At 41.0% G+C, this 10,797-nt stretch overlaps 1 long non-coding RNA gene across 1 annotated transcript in view; it reads left to right on the plus strand.

Moving 5' to 3' along the window:
- Positions 1 to 7,970, plus strand: part of LOC140519963 (uncharacterized) — a 47,793-nt gene extending 39,823 nt beyond the window's left edge. The window contains exon 4 of the long non-coding RNA XR_011972339.1: positions 5,092 to 7,970. This is a non-coding gene — a long non-coding RNA (uncharacterized lncRNA). The remainder of the gene's footprint in view (positions 1 to 5,091) is intronic.
- Positions 7,971 to 10,797: the final 2,827 nt, after the last annotated feature.

Genomic DNA, 10,797 nt, shown 5'->3' on the forward strand with positions numbered 1-10,797 from the left:
TATATATTAGCTCTGCAACCCTAGACAAGTCACTTGACTTCTAAGTATTCCAAACAACTCTCTTAAGACTTAATTTGCAGAGCATTGGCTCATGTTTATTGGGAAAGGGAGTTTCCCTCCTGAGTGTTCTATACATCACCAGTCTAGCTTTAAAAAAGAAAAGTCTTATTGCCACCAATTAGATTGTAAACACCTTCAGGTGAGGGATTAAGTCTCTTATGTCACTATTTTTTATCTGCCTCACAAGAAGCTCATCACCTCTAGTCTTACCACCATGTTGCTAACCCATGCTTTGACTGACACCACTACCCTCAGTCTCCTCTGCCCTCTGACTGGAGGACTGAAGGGTGGAGTACCACACGCCTCCCAATGCCTTCTTTTAAAGAGGGCAGTCCTTACCTGGACTAAGGTCACTCCACTTTGCATCTGTGATTCTTCCTGAATTTAACTCATGGGAACAAGATGCCTGCCCTGGTGTCCTCCATCCTCTCCACTTTGTTGTCTCCTTTTGTGTGTTATGTCCTGTTTTTGATTGTAAGCGACTTGAGGGCAGGGGCTGTCTTCCTCTTTATTATTCGCATCCCTAGCACTGACACACTGTTTTTGTGTCTGGCTGTTCATGACCCCATGGACCACATTGTCTATGGGGTTTTCTTGGCAAAGATACTGAAGTGGTTTGCCATTTCCTTCTCCAGTGGATTAAAGCAAACCGAGGTTGTGACTTGCCCAGCATCTTAGTTTCTGAAGCTGATTCTGAACTCAGGTCTTCCTGACTTCAAGTCCAATGCTCTATCCACTGTGCCTTCTAGTTGACACACTGGCACATAGTAGGTACTTAATGAATGTTTATTGGATTAGATTGATTTATTTTCCTTTTAAAAATCTCTATATGTGTGTCAGTGCTTGGTATAAACTTTCATGCATAACAGGGACTTAATAAATGTTTGTTGCACAAATGAATTTTGGGAGCTATCCCATTCCTACTTTGGCTACCCCAATTCCTATTTTCTTGTACATCAAATGTGTGTATTAAAGAAGATAATGCATTCCTGTTTATAGGAAAATCCAACAGTAATAAGATTAGACAGTGAAAAAGTTTGCAAGTGTAATGGGGGTTAATGATTCCAACCTGTTTCCTAGTTTAACACAGACATCCATCCTGCCTAACAGGATGCACAGGCCAGAAATGAACATGATATCTAGCTACCAGGTCCTGGCCAGCCTAGCAGAGAAGAAGGGAAAGCCCCATAGCACCCATCTCCATGCACCTGGGCTGTGAATCTGCAGAATAGCAAAGAGATGATGATTGCGTTCAGGCTCTGGGAGCTTCCTTGAGCTCCCCTTGAATCTTCCCACTTAATCTGGCCTTTCTAACTCAAATCTAATCTTCCCATTTGTTCAGGCAGTCTCAGGAAACCATGAGCTTTTTGTTACCACTGTGCTCAGGTTTCTGTTGCACCCCCTACCCTTGATCCTATCAAAACCCCATTCCCCAGGCTGCTGACCACTCCCATCAAGATCTGTATTCATTCCCATACTGCTCCTATGCAGCTCTTTGGATTGCCCCACCTGCTTCCCACCCAAGCCCTCCATTATCTGATATCTCCTGATTATATCTCCTGATTGCCTCTAGCTGTTTCCAACCCTAGACAAGTCACCCTAGTCCCACTGAGGTTCTCCTTGGACTTCTCCTCAAGATCCTCCTCCCATTGCCTAGACTACCAGACCACCCCTCCCCCCCATGCCTCTTATAGTCTTTCCTGTATTTAAGTTCCATCTTGCCTCCATGAAGGTGCTCAGATTCAATCCAACTCAGACTCTGTTTAGCTGAGATTCTATCTGGCCCTCTTGTGAATACAAGTGTTACAAATGCTTAGGTTCCTTAAGAGTCAACCCAGTATGGTGAATCTTTAATAAACTTTGCCTTTCTTTGGCTTTAAGAAGGCTTGAGTCGAATTCATTCAAGCAGGACCTGATTTCTTGATATTTCAGGTCTCCAGCACCCCTAAATTTCATCAACGAGAGACTGTAAATATTATTCCAATAAAGAAAAGAGAAGGTCAGAAAAGTGGGAAAAGAGGTAGTTTTCTTTTCTTTTTTGCATCTCTCATTCAAAGTTAACTTACTTATAGGTACCCAACACTGGTCCCTGGGATAGGGCACTGCATAGGGTATCTTTGGTTTTTGTCATCTTTTAAACAAGAGTAATTTCCCAAATTCTTTGGCTTTAAATGTTACAGAGAAAATACAGTCCCTCCCCTTAGTGTGGGGAGATGTGGTAGGTTAACACACAATTGACTCCCTAATATCCATGGAACGGTGCATTTCTTCTTGCTTGATAAGAAGGATATTCACATTATCAAAAAGTGTTTAATGTTGTCTTTTAGGATGAAGTAGTGATGAGAAGGAACCTTCATTTAAAAATTGAGTTTAACTTTGTTTTTTAAAGTGTCCTGAAAAAAACCAAACAACTTCCTTAAGTACATTTCTGATATGAAATATGATATTCATAGAATCACAGTATGCTAGATCTGCTAGAGACCTTAGAGATCACTTGGTCCATTTTGCTGATGAGAATACTGAGACTCAGAAGAGGAAAGTGACAAGATTACACAGTCCATAAGTGATCATGCTAGAACTCAAACTTATGTTTTCTAAGACTTATGACTCTAAAAAAATATAACTTCCTTAAGGGCTAGAATTTTTTTTTATTCTTGGTATCTCCAGCACCTGGATAGTACTCAGTGCTGGAAGATACTTTAAAACTTTGTTGTGTTGATGCCCAGTGTTCTTGCCCTCCACTATCTTTCCTCTTTTCCCATTATAAATTAATGTATAGGAAATGATCTGTTAGGTATTAGAGGTGGGTTCACTTCTAAAAGGGAGTCATAAGTCTTGATTTCATTGGAAATGTTTGGTTTACCCTAAGTTAACTGGATAAAGGAAGTAGAGCCTATCTTTCTTCATCAAACTGCATATGGCCTTAAAAAATAATTTTAGAAATATTAACCAAATTCTTTCTAGAACTGCTACTTTCAATACCTACAAGGACAAAGGCAAGACCAAACATTCCCAGCCATGTCTCCTTGTTAGGTTTCTTGAAATTTGCTCTGTCAGTTAATAAAATGATTGTTCTGAAAGAAAAATGAAATGTTCTCCCCTTACAATTCTGATGGCAGAGTAGAGAGGCAAAATGTAATTTGGAGCCAATGGGAAAAAACTGTGGGCCTGCCCACCAACTTGCATTCTTATTGCTTGGTTGCAGGGCCTTTGATCATTGTGGCCTGCAAAGTTAAATTCATGCACAGTTCTCTGTTCTGATCCTGAGACCATACATAACTCAGGAAACCTAGAGAAGGCATTCATCAGGGCAAAAGCAGCAGGGATACATGGCTGACTGGCAGATGTATGAAACAGTGATCAGAGAAGAGAAAGGAGAAAGAGAGACAGTTTCAGAAATATTTGGACTGCTTCAGACACCTTTCTCCATTACAGGCAGCTCGATCACACTTTAGCCCAAACCTTGCTTGAACACTCAGAAGGGAAAACCAACTTTCCAGCTAGCAAATGAGCAGGCATTGCCTTTCCCTTCCAAGGATCAGTTTTTAAATGACCTTGGGGGATGTTATTTATTTCCTCTTCCTCTTCCTGTTCCATCTACTGCTGCTACTTTCCGGATTTCTGAATTGAATGGGTCTGGAGACTGGGAGTGTATTGTACAAAGGACTGTAGGACACCAGCATGTGCCTGTGTTGGGGCAGCAGCCATTATTAGGTTAATTCAGCCCAGGCTAGCATTCCTGAAGTTGGGCGAACCTGCTTTCTTCCCTATGATGTATCACTTAGAAACACCAACTGCAAGGATTTCTTACGTTCTCACAAAAAAGAGAAGGAAACAGCTGGTAAATGTTTCACAGATGGTAAAGCTCTTGGCATCTCTCAGGAGAGGGCCACCCATGCAGATGGCTCATTATTTTAACATTTGGATTTTCATCTTATTAAAACATCTTTTTTTCTGGTTTTATTTAGCATCATAAATTCTCTTACACTTTAGCTAGCAACTAAGTGATTTGAGGATGTGTGTTGTAAGGAACATCATTTGGCTAAAACGAGTATCGGTAGCATCATTATTCTCAGCTTTGATCTCTACTTGATAGGTTTCAACCTGATTAAAAATTCCAATGTAAGGCAAGGCTCAGAGTAGGGAATTTATCAAGCAAAAGTCCACAAAGTCCATGGAGTAACTGAATTATTCAGCAGAACGATAAACAGTGAAATTGGGGAAATAGTTAAATTTAATGCATAAAATCACTATTACTATGTAATATGCATATACTGAAATAGGGAAGGGCACAGCGGGGGTAAACTCAGAAGCACATCCTCTCTATATATGTAGATTTACTTCTGCATCAAGAAATACAATTGCCAAAATTGGATCAAATCTGACAGTGACTTGTGATTGTAGGGGCCAAGTTTTCACAGGCTCCCTGCCACCCAGATTTTGAAAGGATTGGCACTTGCAGCTCCAAGCACATCTGACAGGTACAGACCCTTATAAGAATTGAGTGGTTGTAGAGAGAGCTATTATGTGGTTCTGATGGGGCACAGGGCAGTGCCATTGTGGAGAATTTTTCTCCTGGGGAAATGGAAAAGTGGGCTCCACCAGTACTCCATCCCCTCAGTATATGGCACCACTACTTTGGAAATGGAACTTGTTTGTGCTGAAGACTGTGAAGAGTCAGTGACAATGTATGACAATAAGAGGAAGCCAATTTATTTAATGTGGTGTGAGATGTTGGCCTAAATACAGTATCAGTTGCTTTGGTGTCTCAAAGGGGCCTTATAGAGACAGTACTGTGCATGTTATGCTGTAAATGTTTATTAGCAATGCTAGAGTTTGCATATTATGGACCCAGAGAGCTTAAAGCATTTTCAATTTGAGGGGTCAAATGTAAATCTCGGAAATGCTGAAAATTTTTTTAATATTCGCAAATACCTAAAATGAGCCGCGTGAGGGCATGTACTGATATCTATTACGGAGACTTCCCCAAAAAGAGAATCACCTCAGGTATCTTAAAATTTCCCATACTAGGCTGAGCCTCCTCATTTGGGCATTGAATAAGCTGATGATTTTCTGTGAATTGGATGCTAAAATGGAAAAAGCAGAACTGGCAGTTTTGCAGACAAAGAGACAAAGGCTATGGAGTAGTGAAAATCAGGCTGAATGTGGAACCAAGAGACATGAGATGAAAATCCTAACTCCTGTAAGACCTTAGGTAAGTCAATTCTCTTTGATCTTGAGTTTATCTGAAAGGTGGGAAGTTGAACTAGACAATCTCAGAGGCCCTTTTTGATGTTCAGATGCTTTGATGCCTTTAAAAAAATCAAATTATATATTTTTCCAGTTAAGAAGCATTTATTTTTCCTCTTCCCCAAACACTAGGGGCAAAAAAGAATGAAAAACAAAACCCTTGTAATAACTATGTATAGCCAAGCAAAACAAATCCTATCTTGGCTTCATCCAAAAATATATGTTTCTTCCTGCATATTTATCCTATCACCATACTGTCAGGGGATGAGTATCATTCTTCATTCTCAGATGAAGGCATCATAGTTGCTGCCTTGTTCTAATGGGGAACCTCAATTAGGCTGTTTTAGCAAAAGAAACTCCACATAGATGATGGAGAAAGCTTCTTGCTTTCATTCTGCTAAGAAATCTACAAGCAGCCACAACACTAGGTGTCCCACACCCTGAAGGCAGCTAAGAGTCCCTATCAAGTACACATAAGACCAGGAGACAAGCATCCTTGGCTCTGAGGGCCAGGTGGAACTCCAGTGTGTCAATCTGAAATGGGTGTGGGGGTTCCAGGCTTTGATCATTATGAGGTATGAAGGTTCGATAATTCCACCAGTGCTGAAGAAACTGTTTGGTGACATGCGTCAAGTACAATCCCTGTGAGATCCTGGCACACGAATACATTTGTCTATTTAACTGCATGCAAAACACTTGTCAAGAGAGACTCCAATGCCCTTTACCTAGAAGGTTTGCTCTCTGCCTTGTATACCATGCATCTCTTTGGAGCTGGCACATGCCTCCAATTTGACCTGAAAAGTTAGAGGGGGGAAATATTAAACCTATTTAAAAATTATTATTATTACTATATTGGCAAATAAGAGGAGCACCACCCTTAGTTCTCTGTTTCTAGCTCAAAGGCTGACATATTTCATTACATTTGTTATAGGGTCTAAAACTCCATGTGGGAGAAAATAATCCCACTTAGTAAAAACATCTTTCTGCACTTCTAAGGCAGAATGGAGAGACATAAAGGATTGTTCCTTCGGAAAATTACAAGGCATTTGGTGTGTGTTTTCAAGTGTGCGGGGCCTCTTCACCATACACCAGTTTGGGGAGCTGAAAGTAACTCCCCCCTCCCCTCCCCCCAGCAAAATTGTGTCTGCCCTGGAAATACTCCTACCTCCTGTGAAATGGCATACGAATCAAAGGGAAAGTGAATTTCCTGCAGTGCCGATGAGCTACTTAAAATCATTCCCATCTGTGGGCACCTCCTTTTTCCTGAGCACATTGAAAACCATTTGAATAATGCACATTATTTTCAATGCACTTTCGGAGGCATTGTGTACTCTGAAAGCAATTTAATGAGGGTAGACAGCCACTGAGGAAGGTACATTCTTTGACTAACATATTCCTGGAGAAGGTAGAGGACATTTTTCACCAACATGGAAGGCAAGATTTACAAGATCCAGGAAAGAAAGGATGCTGTTATGATATCTTGTTTTACTCAATCAAATCAAATAAAAGGAAAGCTTAAACTGATCTCTAGTTCAGGTGAACCTCATTTTATATAATGGATGACTTCCTAAAAAGTTTCATTTTAATCAAATATCTATAAATCAAATCTTTTCCCCCATTGACTTTGATTTCACTTCAAAGCCCCATTACCTTTAATGGTGATTCAATAGGCATGATTCCCCACCTCATCTGATGGACTCAAATTGCTAAAGATCTATAAACAAAGGTTTGAATGTACCAGAGATCCCTCCACATGGAACCAGGGCTTCCTTGGCCCTACTCAGTCTTCCACAGCACTGAAGAACAAAGAAAATCTCTGACAATAAGGCTCTCATTCAAAGAGAAACCAGAAGGGCAAGACTGGTCATATTGGGCAGTTATTCTCTGGTGCAAACCCCTCATGCCAAGCTGAGGGCCCTGGGGGAGAATCATAGATCTATGCCTAGATAGGACTTCAGAGGTTATGTCATCCAACTCCATCACTTTACAGATGAGTAAACTGATGCCCAATGAGGTCAAATGGTCACACAGGCAGCAAGCATCAGAAGTAGAATTTGATTCCAATTCCTCTGACTCTGGAGTCAGTGTTCTGTCCACCATATCACTCTGCCTCTGCCCAGCAGTGGTGGGCAGTGTGTGGGTCAGCAGCCTGCCGGATCAGTCTAAGGAGCAAGTATACAAAAAAGTCTTGGTATATGGTCAGGCTAAGGGACTCAATGATAGGAACAATTGAAAGAGATTGAGTTCTACCAAGAGTTCACACAACTTGTTGTACTCTATTTTTTTGTGGGCACATGGGTGTTATGCCCGGCTTCATTAGGCCAAGCTGGCCTCTAGCTTCCTAAGGGTGTTGGACAGCTCCCAGTTTTCCAAGGTTTTAGTTCATCTCTGGCAGTACACAGTCACCTTCATTCTGATGCACTGGCATCACATATTTATATTTTCACCTGTTAGGATTTCCAAAGAGGAAAAAACCTGGCCCCTCACACAATGATTGGATTGAACATGAAATTTATCCAGCTAGTTTGGGCAGGTGGAAAGGGAGAGAATGTGGAACTTGAACCTTTAAAAATGAATGTTAAAAACTGTTCTTACATGCAGCTAGGAAATAAGATATATAGGCAATGGGGTATAGAAATCTATCTTGCCCTACAGGGAAATAGAAGGGAAAAGGATGGGGTGGGGGGTGACAGAAGGGAGGGCAAATTGGAGGAAAGGGTAATCAAAATACATGCTGTCCTGGGGTGGGGGTGGGGAGGAAGATGGGGAGAAAGTTTGAAATTCAAAATTATGTGAAAGTGAATGTTGAAAACTGAAAATAAATTCAATTAAAATAAAATACACTTTGTTCTGAAATGCAGGAATAACTGAAGCTCTCCTATTTTTCTTGCCCCATACAGCTAAGTATTATGTATGCAGTGAAATGGCCCATGAGGCATAGAGGGACTGGCACAGCACAATTTCCATTCTCTCCCACACTAAAGAATTCTTCATCTGGGAACCAATGTAGAAAACATGATGTCCATTGGCTTGGCAAACCAAGCTTAAGTTCCTATTCAACAAACATTTATTGGAGACCTACTTTGTTCAAATTCATGTTTAGGTGGCTCCTCTTCCAAAGCTTTTATTGCAGTAGGTAACTTGGGTTTGCTGGCTAGATTCCTTGCCATGGCTGCAAGGTTTTTTGGGCAGGGGGCATATGAGAGTGTGTAAAGTGTTTAAAACCAACTTAGTAGTCTTTGAGGTAGAGGGGACTTAGTCAAAACAAAGCCCCTTCATGGTTTGTGCTGGTTCATTACTGGAGTGAGACTGGGCCTCATTTACAGGCAGGCCCAGGTGGGGTGGTACCCTTTGGCTCGATTTTCTCTCGTTTTTCATACAACTACCACCGGACTTCATTATTTGCTTTTTAAAATTATATCAGTAACATTGGTGGTGGGGAATGGGCAACGGGGTCAACTAATTTGCTCTTTTTTGTGAACATTCTAAAGACAGCTGCAGTCAGACAAAGAAACCCAGGCAGGAGAAGCTTTTCCTTTTATTGGTTGATCACTTGTCCTTTAAGCATGTGACTCGTCACAGGTTATGTATTTGAAAGTAAGCATGAAGAAGCTGAGAGCAGGTAGACATTCCCTCCAAAATAAAGTGGTTAGTGATTTTTTTTTTAAAAAGGACTTTTAATAAGTGATCATTTGGGAAATTCATGTTTCTCTTGCATGATAAACATGGTCCATGAAAACTCTGGGAAGCATTTTTTTTTAAAGACAGGGAATTAGATCTTTAGCACTAGATGGCACAGTGCATAGAGTATGGGGCTTGGAGTTAGGAAAACTCATCTTCCTGAGTTCAAATCTGGCCTCAGACATTTACTAGTTGTGCGACCTTGGGCAAGTCACTTAACCTGTTTGCCTCAGTCTCCTCATTTGTAAAATGAGCTAGAGAAGAAAATGGAAAACCACTCCAGTATCTGTACCAAGAAAACTTCCAAAAAGTGATCTTGAGGAGTCAGATGTGACTGAAATGACTGAACATCAAATCAAGGAAAAGAGCCTTGACTTTGTAACAGAAGACCTGGGTCCAAGTCCTGGCTCTGACATTTATTGAGCTGTGTATCAGTGGACAGGTGCCTCAATTTCTCTGAGCAGCTTTCTTCATAGGATTGTTTGGGGGAAAGTGATTTTTTGAAAACCATAGTGTGTTATAGACATGTGAGTTTTGAATCTGCCTGATTTTCTTTATTATCTATAAATAGGGGACATAACTCACATTACTTATTCTGTCAAAACCGTTATTAGGGTCAGGTGCTAGCTACATGTAAAGTGCTTTCTACATGTTAGCTGTTGTTATAATTATCTTTCCTGCTCTCAGAAACAACTTTTCCTTTTCTCTTTGCCCATAGAAGGACAGCCTCAGAGCAGTGAGCAGTCTTGAGATGAATCTGTCTTAGGAAAATGATGCTCATCATTCACAGATTATTTTGTAGTAGTGTCTACAGCCCTTTTCCAGAAGATTGTCAAATTTCTTCTAGAAGAGGCCTCTATTTTTCTCCAGTGGGTGAGATTAAAGCAAAAAGTAACATGTGACAAAAGGGTCAGTGGCAGAAAACCCTCATGGATCACTGTGAAAAACAAGGAGCTCTCTGCCTTTTTGTTTGGTGATGTGGTAGATAAAGTACTCTGGTCTGATAGTCAGGAACCCAGGGCTACAAATCCTGCTTTAGATATTTACTAACAATTATTACTCCCATCAGGGCAATTTTCTGAGCCTCAGTTTCCTCATCTGTAAAATCAGGGGATTGGACTTGATGACCTCTGAGGTCCTTTCCAGCTCTAAATCTGTGATGTTCTCTGAAAAGATCCCTTCAAAGTTTTGCATTCTCGAAGTCTTCAATTGCAACTCAGTATGTTACAATCTAGTTACAGTTTCAGCATTCATTCTCAAAGTCCTGCTTTGGGCAACATATTTGCTCAGAGGGGCCCCTGGGAGGCAAGGACCAGGCTGTAAACAGGATACTTTACTTGAATTTAATGATGTCACTTTAAAGGAGAGGGGGAGATGTAATTTTTCCAGGGGATAGGGATGACCCTTACCTTTACCCACTCCTAGCCATTAATGCTCTCCTCTCCTCCCTCCCTGCTCCCCCCAACTTGAAGCCCAGGAAAAGAAAGCGTCTTTGTTTTTCCCATTTTCCAGTCAAACCCCCCCAGGCGGAGATTTTGTCGGGGGCATTGTTCTCTCTCCGTGGCAAGGAATTGCATTTGCCAGTGTTTCAAGTAGTAAGAGCACGACATAAAATCTCAGCAATTTTAGACATGTGTCAATCTCCCCTAAAAAGGCTTTGTGTCATTCTAGGGGATGTCAAGGCTAGCATTAAGGAAATGGAAAATTTCCCTGAGTAAGAGTAGTGCATGCTGACACGCTACATTGTTAGGCCTCAGTGTTACTATACAACCAATGTGTTTTAATAATTTATTGGTATTTATTTAA

Source organism: Notamacropus eugenii, chromosome 1, assembly GCF_028372415.1.
Source record: "Notamacropus eugenii isolate mMacEug1 chromosome 1, mMacEug1.pri_v2, whole genome shotgun sequence".
Classification (NCBI taxonomy): Eukaryota; Metazoa; Chordata; class Mammalia; order Diprotodontia; family Macropodidae; genus Notamacropus; species Notamacropus eugenii.